The 18,126-nt window shown below is 31.7% G+C and overlaps 1 pseudogene; it reads right to left on the minus strand.

The window, feature by feature from the left end:
• Window positions 1–940: 940 nt before the first annotated feature.
• On the minus strand, window positions 941–17,552 carry LOC149573210 (cysteine-rich receptor-like protein kinase 3; annotated as a pseudogene).
• Between the last annotated feature and the right edge of the window lie 574 nt (window positions 17,553–18,126).

Genomic DNA, 18,126 nt, shown 5'->3' on the forward strand with positions numbered 1-18,126 from the left:
TCTAATGAGAGTACTAGATGTTTTCAAATTTATTTTCTGCTTCCAAAATGCCATAAATATTTTTTGCATCATCTAGAGCTTGTCTTCTGTTGAACTTATTGAAGGGAAAGGTGTCTAGATTGTGTGTGCAATGCATTTCTTTATCAATATTTTGATTTGTTTTTGGGAGTTCCCTGGTTGTTTGTGGGCTCTATGTGTGCATTAAAATGTAAGCTATCATGGAGATTTGCAAACATCAACAAAATAATGTTAGAAGATCTAGAAGATTTTCAGTTTATATGCTTCCACTTAGACATGCTAACGATTGAGCGGAAGTTGCAAAAGCAACATGCTGTTGAAATGAGAGCTGCTAAGGCCGTCTTTCATTATGTTTGATATTTCTTTGCACTGTTCTGGTAAGCTTCCCATATCCTCCCAGTCTTAGAAAATGGATTTTTAATCTCACTTGTAAACTTCAAGAACAATGTTGGAATCTTCACAATAAAGTATAGATTTAATTATGGATTGGGTTTGAGCCATTGAACTTATTTAGATTAGAGGCTGACACCCAGACCCAAATCTAAATTAAATTGCTTATAAGTAGATCCATGCCTCTTGAGTTGCGAGTTAATGGGCTGGGTTTGTTCACTCACTGTCAAGTAGATTTATGGCTCTCATAATAAGACAGAGAAGGTTGGGTTTTGAGGATAGCTTTTTGTTGAATAGTTTCAAGTCTGGAAGCTTTGGTAGCAGAATGCTTAGCAACATGCTATTGGGAGGGTTTAATTTGGATTTGGATTTGGAGCGGGTCCACGGAATAAAGTAATAGCATTTGTGTTATGCACTAGCATATATTGAAAATGGGCTGCTTTTTATTACCCCGAAATATAGATTTGAAGTCTTAATATAATGAGGTGTCCTTGGGCGAGTTTCTAAGTAAGACAAATAGTTTTATGTTTTCTTACAGAGTCCCTGCGATTCTTGTCGTAAGATGACTTCTGTCGTCGGGAAGAAGTCTCGCTAGTCCGAAGTCTGCGATTTTAGGCTGAAGGTTGTCGTCGAGCAATATGTTGCTGCATTTGATATCGCGATGGATGATACACACATGAAAATCTTCGTGCAGATATGCCAGACCACGAGCAGTGCCCAATATAATATCAAATCTTTCTTTCCAGCTCAGTATCTTTTCACTTTGCCCTGCATTCAACCTATTTTTATTACAAAGAAAACGAGAGACTTGAGAATTAAAAGGCGAAATAGGGGATAAAATTGCGAACCGAATAATATTCTGTCAAGGCTACTGTTTGACATGTACTCGTAGACAAGAAGCTTCTCCGGTCCCTGATTGCAGCATCCCAACAAGCGCACAAGATTCCTGTGATGAACATTTGATACAAGCTTTACTTCGCTTTCGAATTCTGATATCGCGCGCGGACTTTACCGCAATGACTTTGCCGTTTTTTAACGTGCCCTGCAACGAAATGAACCATTTTTCAGATAATGGATTCCAATTGACATAAAACATGCTTTAGAACCCAATTCGTAGCAATTACTCACTCACCTTATATACTTGGCGGAACCCTCCTTCTCCAATCTTGTTTTCTGCACTGAAATTATCGGTTGCCTTTCGGAGGATCTTGTAATCAAAATCTACCGGTCCGCGGAGTTCCGTTGCGGTTTCTGTATTCACTGTTGCACAGATTTCTCTAGATCAGAATATGTCGCGCATATTAATTTTATCTTTAGGAGAATATTGTAATAATATGCTTACCTTGTTTCTGTGGTGGCCGCCTAAGGGAATAGACAAGTCTACGTGCGTATGTTTCCTTTCCTTATATTCCATGCTTTGAAAACATTCAAGTGAATTAGAGTAGCCAGCCTGCTTTTTGTTTTAGTCGGATGACCTCATATAGAGTAAGTGGGTTTACTAGGTCTCATGCAAATAGATGCATTATTACCATCTACATATAAATGCATGACGAATAAAGCATTCTCAATTGTTTGTAAATATTCAACAAGCAGACAAATGAAACAGTAAACAAAGAAGACAAATACACAAAACACAATATTTATTGTGGTTCGACAAAACTTTCCTACGTGAACACTTGAGCATGGAAATATTTATTATGGAAATATTTGATTAAGCTAGTACATGACAGTCATATGTCTATGTATACATTTACATACAACCTTCTAGCAAAGAGCCACAAAAGCTTAATAGTCACAATGATTGTTGGGCTTTATATCCCAACAATCTCCCCCATGAAGGCCAACCAACATAATCATGCATCATGGCATCCCCTACTTCCGAGGCATCCCCTACTTCCTAATCTGCATCTCAAAGAACAACGAGACCAAGAGAAAATCTCAGCATTGTCAGACTTTGATCCAACACATTGTATATAAGTCTTCTCCACATCAAATTGGAATCAAAAGCATCTTCTCTTATGAGAAACTCAGACACAAACTTTCTTGTTAGTTCATAATAAAAAAAACACTACTGTTTGCATATTGATAACATACTTTTATACATCCAGTAGCCTATATTCTCAAATTGCAAAAATGTATAAACAATGCACTACATGAACTATGAGATTCTCTTTTATTGAATCCCTTGATGTCTTAGCTTCTCCAACACCGTAGCTTCTGAACATACCTTGGTTATATTTTTATACATAAATGTATAAACAAAAGGGCATCGCTGAAATGATAATCCAAGAAGTCCCAATGCAGATGCATTTGTGTTTGCCTTCACATTTTCCTTTTTCGATGATCCTGAAGATTCTGAGATTGTAGTGAACGCTGATAACCCTGTTTATTTTGAATAACCATCCCCTGATCCTTGACAATACTGATGGATTTTTTCTACTTGTGATGAAAGTTTTTCTCTGACAATTGTAGTACGATCTGAACCTCAGCCATTTGCAGGTCGCTTTGCATTCGCCAGTTTTAATATTATATAATTCATATTTTAATTTAATAAATTTATTATATATTTAATTTATATAATGATAAGAAGAAAATTAAGATTTAGACATAACTTATATATTATTTTAATATGGCTTAAATAATTTATTACATTTTATTACTAAAATTATATAATTATAAATATAATTTATTTTATAAATTTTACATTTAAATATTTCATAATAATGAATTTCATTTTAACATAAACTTATCAATAATACTATTTATCTAAAAATATTTTATTTATTTCATTATCATATCTTATATAAATTATTATAAAATAATAAATTGAATTTTTAAGAAAATACCTTTTTTTACTTGAATAAATTTTAATACATGATTTAATATATAACAAAATTAGTTATCTAAAATATGAATGAAAAATAATATATGTTATAGTATACTATATTTAAAATAATTTTATTTAAATTAGAATTCTCAAACAAGGTGATATCATTTAAATTTAATATTGGAGTGTTAGGGGAAGGAAAGTGATGGTGAATCTTTCTTAGTACAACAAAATGATAATTAGGAATTAATTAGGTATGATTAGGAATGTGTTTCGTATTCTTGAATGTTTACCTTTGTCAAATATTATAGTGTGTGTTTTCAAGTTGTATTTTGAACACAATCTACATGAATCTTTGTTGCTACATCGTCCATTAGTGAGAGACTATTGAATTCATTATATATATATATATATGAGTTCTAATGACTATTGAAATTGTAATCAAAGATCTCAAATGACCAATACCATCATCTTAATTACGGTAAACAATTTAGATTTTTAGCATGGGAGCTTTCGTGATCATTTAATCCAAGTGGAGTGTTTTAAAAGGAAACATGTGAATTTTACACTACCTATATGATCTATATTTTTCATGTCAATTAACTAATGACTAGTAACAATAATATCATTCTATCGGAAAGATCGATCATTAAATATTGACATAAATAAACTACTCTCAAACAAGGTGATTGAAATCTTTCTTCATTCCACACTTGACTTTAAATCATGTACTTTAAATGTCCATCAATAAGAGAATCTTAAGCATTTGTTCATTTATTTGTTAGAGTACACTTGTTGTGGAAGTTTGTGGTTAGGTTGATTGATTTGGTTTGTAATGACAAAAGTGATTTTGTATTGCACTTTTGGATTTTCAGTCTATTGCATTGGTAAGCCGATAGATTTTGGTCCATTTGATAATGTGGCATGGCGTGTCCATTTGGATGCAATTATATATAAATCTTGTACATTCAATTTCAATTGTATCATATATCTTATACATTCATTTGTATTTTTTTATCCATTTGCATGCAGTTAATGCTCACTGGCAATTTGAGTCTGTTTGCCTTAGAAGTGTTCCCTTTTATGTCTTTGTACATTCATTTTGCACACTGTCGGGGTTTCGTCATCATTTCTTGCATTTTAATATTGAACTAATCTAATATATTTAGGAAGGAAGTAAGGGCAAAATAGGGTTTACATGTGGGATCGAGCGTACAGGCGATGGAATCGCAGGAGGGTTTAGTGCCATTATATTTGATTGAAATCCCTCTTTAAAGCAGCCATTTGATGGTTTGTCAAGCCTTTTTCAAATTTAACCAAAGACATGTTTTCACACACTCGATAAGCGAATCTTAAGGATTTGTTCATTTATTTGTTAGAGTAAACCTATTGTAAAAGTTTGTGGTCAAGTTGATTGATTTGATTTCTTGAACAAGGTGATTGAAATCTTTTTTCATTCCGCACTCAACTTTAAATCCTTTACTTTAAATGTCCATCGATAAGCGAATGTTAAGGATTTTTTCATTTATTTGTTAGAGTACACCTATTTTGGAAGTTTGTGGTTAGGTTGATTGATTTGGTTTGTAATGACAAAAGTGACTTTGTACTATTGGATTTTTAGTCGCTTTTGTCATTACAAACAAAATCAATCAACCTGACCACAAACTTCCACAATAGGTGTACTCTAACAAATAAATGAACAAATCCTTAAGATTTTCTTATCGATGGACATTTAAAGTAAAGGATTTAAAGTCGAGTGCAAAATGAAGAAAGATTTCAATCACCTTGTTTGAGAAACCAAATCAATCAACCTAACCACAAACTTCCACAATAGGTGTACTCTAACAAATAAATGATTTGTACTGTTAAATCCTTAAGGATTTGTTCATTTATTTGTTAGAGTACACCTATTGTTGAAGTTTGTGGCCAGGTTGATTGATTTTGTTTCTTGAACAAGGTGATTGAAATCTTTCTTCATTACGCACTCGACTTTAAATTTCCATCAATAAATGAATCTTAAGGATTTGTACATTTATTTGTTAGAGTACACCTATTGTGGAAGTTTGTGCTCCTTAAGATTTGCTTATCAATGGATCAATCATCATAATGGAAAGATCGATCATTAAATAATGACAGAAATAAACTACCCTCAAACAAGGTGATTGAATTTTTCTTCATTCCACACTCACTATCAAACCATCAAATGATTGCTATAAAGAGGGATTTCAATCAAATATAATGACACTAAACCTTTCGGTGATTTCATCACCTGTATGCTCAATCCCCCATGTAAAACCTATTTTGCCCTTACTTATTTCTTGAATATATTATATTAGTTCAAAATTAAAATGCATGAAATGACGATGGAACCATAGTAGACTAAAAATCCAAAAGTGGGGTACAAAATCACTTTTTTCATTACAAATCAAATCGATCAACCTGACCACAAATTTCCACAATAGGTGTACTCTAACAAATAAATGAACAAATCCTTAAGATTCACTTATCAATGGACATTTAAAGTAAAGGATTTAAAGTCAAGTGCAGAATGAAGAAAGATTTCAATCACCTTCTTCAAGAAACTAAATCAATCGACCTGACCACAAACTTACACAACAGGTGCACTCTAACAAATAAATGAACAAATCCTTTGATAAGGAAATCTTAAGGATTTGTTCATTTATTTGTTAGAGTACACCTGTTGTGAAAATTTGTGGTCAGGTTGATTGATTTGGTTTCTTGAACAAGGTGATTGAAATCTTTCTTCATTCCACACTCAACTTTAAATATTTTACTTTAAATGTCCATCGATAAGAAAATCTTAAGGATTTGTTAATTTATTTGTTAGATTACACCTGTTGTCAAAGTTTGTGGTTAGGTTGATTGATTTGGTTTGTAATAACAAAAGTGATTTTGTACAATACTTTTGTATTTTCAACAACTTGACCACAAACTTACACAATAGGTGTACTCTAACAAATAAATGAACAAATCCTTAAGATTCACTTATTGATGGACATTTAAAGTAAAGGATTTAAAGTCGAGTGTGGAATAAAGAAAGATTTCAATCACCTTGTTCCAGAAACCAAATCAATCAACCTGACCACAAACTTCCACAACAGTTGTACTCTAAGAAATAAATGAACAAATCCTTAAGATTCACTTATCGAAGGATTTGTTCACTTATTTGTTAGAGTACACCTGTTTTGGAAGTTTGTGGTCAGGTGGATTGATTTGGTTTCTCGAACAAAGTGATTGAAATCTTTCTTCATTCCGCACTCGAATTTAAATCCTTTATTTTAAATGTCCATCGATAAGAAAATCTTAAGCTCCAAAAACTTCCACAACAGGTGTACTCTAACACATAAATGAACAAATCCTTAAGATTCACTTATCGATGGACATTTAAAATAATGGATTTAAAGTTGAGTGTGGAATGAAGAAAGATTTCAATCACCTTGTTTGAGAAACCAAATCAATCAACCAGACCACAAACTTCCACAATAGGTGTACTCTATGTGAATCTTAAGGATTGGTTCATTTACTTGTTAGAGTACACTTGTTATGGAACTTTGTGGTCAGGTTCATTGATTTGGTTTCTCGAACAAGCTGATTGAAATTTTTCTTCATTCCATAGTCAACTTTAAATGTCCATCGCTAAGTGAATCTTAAGGATTTGTTCATTTATTTATTAGAGTACACCTATTGTGGAAGTTTGTGGTCAGGTTGATTGATTTGGTTTGTAATGGAAAAAGTGATTTTGTACTGCATGATCAAGTTGATTGATTTGGTTTCTCAAACAAGGTGATTGAAATCTTTCTTCATTCTACACTTGACTTTAAATCTTTTACTTTAAATGTCCATCGATAAGCGAATCTTAAGGATTTGTTCAGTTATTTGTTAGAGTACACCTGTTGTGGAATTTTGTGGTCAGGTTGATTGATTTGGTTTGTAATGACAAAAGTGATTTTGTACTGCACCTTTGGGACTGTTCTAAAAGGAAACTGGTGAGTTTTACACTACCTATACAATCTATGTTTGTCATGTCAATTAACTAATGACTAATAACAATAATATCATTCTATCGGAAAGATCAATAATTAAATACTAATAGAAATAAACTACTCTCGAACAAGGTGATTGAAATATTTTTTTCATTTCACTGTCTACTTTAAATCCTTTACTTTAAATGTCCATTGATAAGTGAATCTTAAGGATTTTTTCATTTATTTATTAGAGTACACCTATTGTGGAAGTTTGTGGTCAAGTTGATTGATTTGGTTTGTAATGACAAAAGTGATTTTGTAATGCATAGTTAGGTTGATTGATATGGTTTCTCGAACAAGGTGATTGAAATCTTTCTTCATTTCCAACTTGACTTTAAATCCTTTACTTTAAATGTCCATTGATAAGCAAATCTTAAGGATTTGTTCATTTATTTGTTAGAGTACCCCTGTTGTGGATGTTTGTGGTTAGGTTCATTGATTTGGTTTGTAATGACAAAAGTGATTTTGTACTACACTTTTGGGAGTGTTTTAAAAGGAAATTGGTGAGTTTCACACTAGCTATACGATCTATATTTGTCATGTCAATTAACTAATGACTAATAACAATAATATCATTCTATTGGAAAGATCGATCATTAAATACTGACAGAAATAAACTACTCTTGAACAAGGTGATTGAAATCTTTTTTCATTTCGTACTCGACTTTAAATCATTTACTTTAAATATCCATCGATAAGTGAATCTTAAGGATTTTTTCATTTATATGTTAGAGTATACTTGTTGTGGAAGTTTGTGGTCAAGTTGATTGATTTGGTTTGTAATGACAAAACTGATTTTGTATTGCACTTTTGGGATTGTTTTAAAAGGAAATTGGTGAGTTTCACACTACCTATACAATCTATATTTTTCACGTCAATTAACTAATGACTAATAACAATAATATTATTCTATCAAAAATATTGATCATTAAATACTAAAAGAAATAAACTAGTTTCAAACAAGGTGATTGATATCTTTCTTCATTTTGCACTCAACTTTAAATCTTTTACTTTAAATGTCCATCGATAAGCGAATCTGAAGGATTTCTTCATTTATTTGTTAGAGTACACCTGTTGTGGAAGTTTGCATTCAAGCTGATTGATTTGGTTTGTAATGACAAAAGTGATTTGGTACTGTACTTTTGGATTTTCATTATGCTGGTGAAAATCCAAAAGTGCAGTACTAAATCACTTTTGTCATTACAAACCAAATCAATCAACCTAACCACAAACTTTCACAACATGTGTACTCTAACAAATAAATGAAAAAATCCTTAAGATTCACTTATCGATGGACATTTAAAGTAAAGGATTTAAACTCAAGTGTTGTCGAATGAAGAAAGATTTCAATCACCATGTTCGAGAAATGTATTTGACAAATAATCAAACGACCACTATAAAGAGGGATTTCAATCAAATATAATGGCACTAAACCCTGATGCAATTTCATCGCCTATATGCTCTATCACCCATGTAAACCCTACTTTTCCCTTACTTCCTTCCTAAATATATTATATTAATTTAAAATTAAAATGCAAGAAATATCGACAAAACCCTAGCAGACTAAAAATCCAAAAGAGCAGTACAAAATCACTTTAGTCATTACAAACCAAATCAATCAACCTAACCACAAACTTCAACAACAGGTGTATTCCAACAAATAAATGAAAAAATCCTTAAGATTTTCTTAAGGATTGATTTATTTGTTAGATTACAGCTACTCTGGAAGTTTGTGGTCAAGTTGATTGATTTGGTTTCTCTAACAAGGTGATTGGAATTTTTCTTCATTTTGCACTTGACTTTAAATCCTTTACTTTAAGTGTCCATCGATAACTCAATCTTAAGGATTTGTTCATTTTTTTTTAGAGTACACCTATTGTGGAAGCTTGTGGTCAAGTTGATTGATTTGGTTTGTAATGACAAAGGTGATTTTGTATTGCAATTTTGGATTTGTGGAAGTTTGTGGTCAAGTTGATTGATTTAGTTTCTCAAACAAGGTGATTGAAATCTTTCTTCATTCCACACTCGACTTTAAATGCTTTACTTTAAATATCCATTGATAAGCAAATCTTAAGGATTTGTTCATTTATTTGTTAGAGTACACTTGTTGTGGAAGTTTGTGGTCAGGTTGATTGATTTGGTTTGTAATGAGAAAAGTGATGTTAGAGTACACCTATTGTGGAAGTTTGTGGTCAAGTTGATTGATTTGGTTTGTAATGAGAAAAGTGATGTTAGAGTACACCTTTTGTGAAAGTTTGTGGTCAGGTTGATTGATTTGATTTGTAATGACAAGTTATTTTCTACTGCACTTTTGGAATTTTAGTCTGCTGGTGAAAATCCTAAAGTCCAGTACTCTAACTTCTAAATAACTAATCATTTATTTGTTAGAGTACACCTGTTGTGGAAGTTTGTGGTCAGGTTGATTAATTTGGTTTCTCGAACAAGGTTATTGAAATATTTCTTCATTCTCCACTTGACTTTAAATCCCTTACTTTAAATGTCCATCAATAAGCAAATCCTAATGATTTGTTCATTTATTTGTTAGAGTACACCTGTGTGGAAGTTTGTGTTCTTTAAGATTTTCTGCACTTGCTGACAAACCATCAAACGATTGCTACAAAGAGGGATCTCAATCAAATATAATGGCACTAAACCATCCTACAATTTTGTCACCTGTATGCTTGATCCCACATGTAAACCCTATTTTTCAATTATTTCCTTCCTGAATATATTATATTATTTCAAAATTAAAATGCAAGAAATGACGATAGAACCCTGGCAGACTAAAAATCCAAAAGTGTTGTACAAAATCACTTTTGTCATTACAAACCAAATCAATCAAACTTCTACAACAGGTGTACTCTAACAAATAAATGAACAAATCCTTAAGATTCACTTATCAATGGACATTTAAAGTAAAGGATTTAAAATCAAGTGTAGAGTAAAGAAAGATTTTAATCACCTTGTTCAAGAAACCAAATCAATCAACCTAACCACAAATTGTAAATCTTAAGGATTTGTTCATTTATTTGTTAGAGTACACCTATTGTGGAAGTCATTTCTTTATTTCGCACTCAACTTTAAATCCTTTACATTAAATGTCCATCAATAAGAGAATCTTAAGAATTTGTTCATTTATTTGTTAGAGTACAACTGTTGTGGAAGTTTGTGGTAAGGTTGATTGATTTGGTTTGGAATGAAAAAAGTAATTTTGTATTGCATTTTTGGATTTTCAGTTTGTTGTGGTTCCATCATCATTTATTGCATTTTAATTTTGAACTAATATAGTATATTTAGGAAATAAGGGAAAAACAAGGTTTGTGTGGGGGGTCAAGTGTACATGCGACAAAATTGTAGGATAGTTTAGTGCCATTATAATAAGGGATTTGAATTAAATGTAATGACACTAAACCCTCTTGCGATTTCATTGCCTATACATTCGATCCCCCCATGTAAACCCTATTTTGCCCTTACTTCCTTCCTAAATATCTTATTTTAGGTCAAAATTAAAATGATGTCAGGTTGATTGATTTGGTTTGTAATGACAAAAGTGATGTTAGAGTTCACTTGTTGTGGAAGTTTGTGGCTAGGTTGATTGATTTGTTTTGTAATGATAACAATGATTTTGTACTGCACTTTTGGATTTATAGTTTGTTTGATTTCACCAGCAGACTAAAAATCCAAAAGTGCACAAAAATTGTTACAAGATTTGTCATTACAAATAAATGAACAAATCCTTAAGATTCACTTATCACCTTGTGAGATTTAAAGTTAGCGTCATTATAAGATTCAATTATCATTTATTTAGGATTTGTTCATTTATTTTTTAGAGTACACCTATTGTGGAAGTTTGTGGTCAGGTTGATTGATTTGGTTTGTAATGACAAAAGTGATTTTGTACTGCACTTTTGGATTTTTAGTCTGCTAGTGAAAATCTAATAGACTGAAAATCCAAAAGTGCACAAAAATCATTATAAGATTTGTCATTATAAATAAATAAACAAATCCTTAGGATTCATTTATCACCTTGTTAGATTTAAAGTTAGTGCCATTATAAGATTCACTTATCATTTATTCAGGATTTGTTCATTTATTTGTTAGAGTACACCTATTTTGGAATTTTTGTGGTCAAGTTGATTGATTTGGTTTGTAATGACAAAAGTGATGTTAGAGTACACCTATTGTGGAAGTTTGTGGTCAAGTTGATTGATTTGGTTTATAATAACAAAAGTGATTTTGTACTGCACTTTTGGATTTTCAGTCTGCTGGTGAAAGGGTAAAAGTACAAACCTATGTCACCTTTTATAAAGGAAAAGTGATATCAGAATTTAAAGTCTTCAACTTTAACGACATAAAAGTGGCATTTGTGCTTAGAATTTGAAGATGATGTAAACTAATAAAATGTGTAAAATTAGACGAATTTTATGTCTGTAATTTTTTTAAAACAAATTGATTGAAAATTTTATCTATTTTTTAATTTTTAAAGTCTATTTTTTAATTTTTAAAAAAATTGAAAATATAGAGTTTTTTTCCCTTCAAACAAATATATGCAAATGTTAATATTTTGGTCTAATTTTGGAATATGTTAGAGTTGACATGTATACTTAGTGCACCAAAGAAGAAAAATTGAAATTTGGCTAATATTTTTCAAGTTATAATTGGTTAAAGTCAAAGTTATCAGAAATTGACAATTTTTTTCTTCAGTCAAACTTTTTCCATCAAATCTACATATTTTTTAAAAACAAATTACATATTCTTGAAGAAGACTCTCTCCTTTAGTGCAACATTAAAAAATAATTTTAAACATGATTTACTATTTTTTTCTTATTTTTGAATAGACATCTTTCTGAATCTTAAAATACCTACTTGTAATATTTTCAAATTATGACATATTATCCATAATCAAAATGATAATAAAATTATATGATCATAATCTTGACTCCAAGACCTACAAAACTATATTTTTAGTTTTTAAAAAAACTTCAATTTAATAAGTCAAATTGGCCTTCAAAGTGAGAAGTTTGTAAAAGTTCTTATTTTTGCTTGTGTGGCTGCCACATAGGTAGCTTCAACCGAAACAATTTTGGTCGTAACTGTTTCGATTGAAAGGGTTAGAACTAAAACCCCTAGGCTTATAAAATTGCCGTCAACCACTTTTTGGCTATTTTTAATGATATTTTGAGTCATTTGATACATGGGGGTTATGATTGGAACCCTTTTAGCTAGAAGTTTTTCGAGCGTAACCCTGCATGCCACGTCGACGGGGACACTTGCAACGTATGTACAACTGGAACATGTTCGACCATTCCAATACGACCGTAACTATTTAGGCCATAACCCTTCTTAATATCGCAAATGGTGACACAGGTTTGTGCTTTCACCTGAAAATCATGCAGACAGAAAATCCAAAAGTGCACAAAAATCTTTACAAGATTTGTCATTACAAATAAATGAACAAATCCTTAAGATTCACTCATCACCTTGTTAGATTTAAAGTTAGTGCCATTATAAGTTTCGTTTATCATTTATTTAGAATTTGTTTATTTATTTTTTAGAATACACCTGTTGTGGAATTTTTTGGTTAGGTTGATTGATTTGGTTTGTAATGACAAAAGTGATGATTTAGTTTAAGGATATGTTCATTTATATGTTAGAGTACACCTGTTGTGGAAGTTTGTGGTCAGGTTGATTGATTTGGTTTCTCAAACAAGGTGATTGAAATATTTCTTCATTCCACACTCAACTTTAAATCCTTTACTTTAAATGTCCATCGATAAGTGAATCTTAAGGATTTGTTCATTTATTTGTTAGACTACACCTGTTGTGGAAGTTTGTGGTCAAGTTGATTGATTTGGCATTTGTGTATTTGTGCTTAGAATTTGAAGATGATGTAAACTAATAAAATGTGTAAAATTAGATGAATTTTATGTCTGTAATTTTTTTAAAAAAAATTGATTGAAAATTTTATCTATTTTTTAATTTTTAAAGTCTATTTTTTAATTTTTAAAAAAATTGAAACTATAGAGTTTTTTTCCCTTCAAAAAAATATATGCAAATGTTAATATTTTGGTCTAATTTTGGAATATGTTAGAGTTGACATGTATACCTAGTGCACCAAAGAAGAAAAATTGAAATTTGGCTAATATTTTTCAAGTTATAATTTGAAATTAAAATTTGGCTAATATTTTTGAAGTTATAATTTGACTTTAAATCATTTACTTTAAATGTCCATCAATAAGCGAATCTTAAGGATTTATTCATTTATTTATTAGATTACACCTGTTGTGGAAGTTTGTGGTCAAGTTGATTGATTTGGTTTCTCAAACAAGGTGGTTGAAATCTTTCTTCATTCTGCACTCGTCTTTAAATCATTTACTTTAAATGTTCATCGATAAGTGAATCTTAAGGATTTGTTAATTTATTTGTTAGAGTACACCCGTTGTGGAATTTTGTGCTCAGGTTGATTGATTTGGTTTCTTGAACAAGGTGATTGAAATCTTTCTTCATTCTGCACTCGACTTTAAATTGTTTACTTTAAATGTCCATCGATAAGCAAATCTTAAGGATTTGTTCATTTATTTGTTAGAGTACACCTGTTGTGGATGTTTGTAGTCAGGTTGATTGATTTGGTTTGTAATGATAAAAGTGATTTTGTACTGGACTTTTGGATTTTTAGTCTATTGGGTTGGTCATTTAATCCAAGTGGAGTGTTTTAAAAGGAAACTGGTGAGTTTTACACTACCTATACGATCTATATTTATCGTGTCAATTGACTAATGACTAATAACAATAATATCATTCTATCAGAAAGATTGATCATTAAATACTAATAGAAATAAACTACTCTTGAACAAGGTGCTTGAAATATTTCTTTATTTTGCACTCGACTTTAAATCCTTTACTTTAATGTCCATCGATAAGAATTTCGCACCATGAAGATTATTAGTCGTTGCCTTATAGGAAACTAATGTTTTCATTAGCCCTCTTCTATTAATTTGCAAAGTAAAAATAATATGATGATACTAAGGTTTAGAAAACTTTATTTTTAAATTTAGTTTTTGTACAATAATTTATTTTTTTCTATTGGTCAATAACAATTTTCCTTGGGTTTATTTCTTTTTTTCCCGGTCAAAAAATACAAAAATTAAATTCTAGAACTTTCTATTTTCTATTTCTATCTTCGTCAAAAGAATGAAAGTTTAGAATTTTCGTACTATTTTGTTGATTATGCTCCTATGCAAATAGTTTTTCGCAGATGAAATCTTGATCCTACTATCTTAGGAAATCACTCATGCTTATCCCATGTAATCTATGTAAGGATATATGTGCATAGTTCTTGGAACTCACTCTATAGAAAAACATCATATAACTCTCACTCTATAGAAAAAATGGCAAAGAATGGAATAGTAGTAACTATAGAAATGGTTGTAAACATCATTGTTAATTGTATTGAAGGAGGCACTGGGCTGAACCAAACCACCATAGATTTGCATTTGAAGTTGATGTTTTACCAATGGTAGCAACTGTCCCACCCATAAGACACATGTAGTTCGATCTTCTTTGGGGAGGTGAGTGTGATTCTTGCTTTTCATATTTTTTTTGGCCCAGATCATTGTATTCCTCCTATGAAAACTATGATGTGGAAGCTAGCTGAAGTGGCAATGAATAATATCACCCTCTTCTCATCGATAGCATGTCTAAAATAATTTGAGCATGTCAGTATTGAAATAAATGACCAATTAAATTTCTTAAATCTTTATGTAGCAATAAGCATTTAATCACTCTAATATACAATTCAAATCCAATTGCTCAAAATGTTCAATTTCCCAATTGTTTTTCAAATACAAGCATCAAACTAACCTCTCCAGGGATATAACTCTCTGACTTCTTTGGCCTGCTATTTGCCACAATCATTCTCTATTTTTAAAGCTCTAATATACTACTACTCAAAATATGCAATTTCCTCAAATTTTGGCATATAGAAGCAAGAGGAAGTATATAGGTATAGGGATAGGCATTTCAAATAATTTCTATTACTGATTGCAGATATATTATTTTCTTCATTATCTATCAAAAAATTATCATCTAGGGCAAATCGAATTCAGAGGGATTGGAGACAAGGTTCTACTCATTAGTAGGGATACAAAGAAATAGAGAATGGAGTAATATTTTTAGAATTTGATATGACATGAGTTAAAACATTCTTCTAGTGCATTCTCATTGACATAACTCCTTATCTCCATCTGTCCAAGAAACTATTTTTAAGATGATAAAGTTTGTTGCACTGATGTCAATGAAGGAGTTGTACAAACTAAATAAAAGATCTGACATATTATTTGACAATTTGACAGTGAAATAGGATATTAAACATTTATCTAGTTGAATGGTACATAGAAGGTTTATTCATTTCAAATTTTTGATAATAGTTTTTGAAATAAAAAGCGACCAAAACAAGGGGGTTGGCCCTTACAACCAAAAAGTTGTTAACTAGCACATTACTAGCAAAACAAGCAGATGGTAGTCACAAACAACAGAAAACTACAACTATTAACCAAAAACACCACTAATAGAGAAACTACTAACTAGAATAGAAACTATAGTAGTAAGCATACCATGATTGTTCAAAACATGAACTGTTGGCATAAACAAAACCAACCCAGTCCAAAACCATCACACTATCATTTACACCTATCAACATAATATCTATACTAAATCTAAAGTCTAAAGTACCAAACATACTATTAAAGTTTAATTTTTTAAATCTGTTGGCATAAACAAGCCAACCCGAGTCAGTGAATAAGTTGTAAACCAGCAAACCAAGTAGCATCAGAAACCAATAAACAACTATGACTAAAATACCCCTAGGAACCACCACTGTATTTTTCATCTTTTATCTTTTTCCTTCCCAGCCAAAAGCACTCTAGTCCAATCCTCAGCCAAGAACTTATAGAGGAGCTTGTTGCGCCAATAATTGAATGGTGGTAGCAGCAGCATGTGTAACGTCCAAGGAAAATTTAGAGGAGTAAAACCCATCCTCTAAGGATTTTACCCTTCTCTCAATTTGTGCATTCCTCTCATTCTACTCCTCCTCTTTCTCTATGTTTCCTTTTTCAACATTCTTATGCGCCTCCTTAGTCTTTGTCAATGGCTAGTTTTCATCCTGTAAAACTTGGGGGTTAGTAAAAACATTGATTTTTTCCTTAGCCAGGGAAGAGATGTAATGGGGGAGTTATCCACTTTATTTCTATCTTCACATAAGGTAATAGGTTGCAAGATAAATCTAGCTGACACATGCGTCATCTCAATGGTATTGGCATTACTAGCAAACATCTGGGTTTTATCTATAGAATTTTCACTTTTTTCCTTCTCCTCATTCCCCTTTTCTCTCTTGAAGTCCAAGAGTTTCTCCTCCTCCAATTCTCTTTCATTATTTTTAGAATTCTCCTCTTCCACCTCCTCAACCCTAAATCTGTTAGCCTTTTGTTTATATCTTGCTTGTGTTTTGGCTAGCCTTCCTGACCTTCTCCTACCATTTCCTCCCTCCTCCTCCTCTGACTTCCCAATGTCCACTTCCATTGGCTTTTCAATTTTGATTTTTAACGACCATTTTGTTCAACTGTCAGGTCTGGGTTTTTCTTTTTCTTATTATATCTACTAGTGGAAGGGTGTGGCATGTAAATTGTAGTTCTAGTGCTCGTACTCAAAGGGAAATTCTAGTGGTGGCATTGATTATCAACAACAAAAACCCTAGGGCGACAGAGGGCAAGATGAAACTGGTAAAGTGAAAAAATTAGACCCTAGTGAATGATAGTGAAATTATTACCCTTGGTTCTTTTCTCTCTCACATCATTTATCATATCCTCAAGTGAGTGTAACATAAAGAATAGGATAGAAATAAAATCTCTATTTCTAAAATGGTTTAGTATGGGGAACTGATAATAATAGTAAACTCCAAACCTGCCTTCGAGCGTGAGGTATTTCATGATAACCAAGCAAACATCATCCTGAGGAGTTGGTAGCTTATCCCTTAAGAAGCCTCCCCTATAGCAAACAGGTTCCTCATCCTCAGCAAAAACGTTATTCATGTTTGCTTTGTCCACCATTTTCATGACCTTCTTCCATTTCTTTCCTTTCAAGGACAACCCAGTGGCGATCACAATAACCTCGTCATTCACTTGAAATTTGATACCATTTATAGTAACTCTACGGTCATTCCATCCATTCATAAACTGAAGAGCACAATTTTCATCATAACCCACCATTGCTTGCATATACGATAAAAATCCCCCATCTTTCAATAGGAACTAGATCACGATTCTATCCTTAAAAGTTTCAATCTTTGTTCGCTCTAGTCGATTCAAGTCTACACCCATTTCTTCTTCACTGTCTCCTATCCCCCCAACCTTAGTAATTTACATCTGAACCTTCCTACCTTCAAGCTTGCTAGCAGCGAAGATATTTTTCATTAATGTTAGCACAACAATTTTGAAAATAACATCTCTAGGGCTTTTAATCATCCTATAAGCAATTTTTTGAGGCACTTCAAAATCCCATCCCTTCTCATTATGGGATTCGTGTGTACTTTGCATCATAGTTCCAATGTCCTTGAAATCTCTGACAGCATCTGTAATGATATTATTTGCACTTTCAGAAAGAAAATTTGTAAACTTTTACATTTTGTTAATTGCAAAGTAACTCTTGCATCAAATTGCATCCATTTATTATACGACTTGTACTATAGTGTTTTGTCATCTTTCTTTTACAATTATTATTAAAATTGGCATTCTTCACTTTCCTAATTATGATATTGCCGAATTTGACATCAATCATTATTTGTCTGGCCAT

Source organism: Cupressus sempervirens, chromosome 2 (genome assembly GCF_028749045.1).
Source record: "Cupressus sempervirens isolate cs-2001-9-10 chromosome 2, ASM2874904v1, whole genome shotgun sequence".
Lineage (NCBI taxonomy): Eukaryota > Viridiplantae > Streptophyta > Pinopsida > Cupressales > Cupressaceae > Cupressus > Cupressus sempervirens.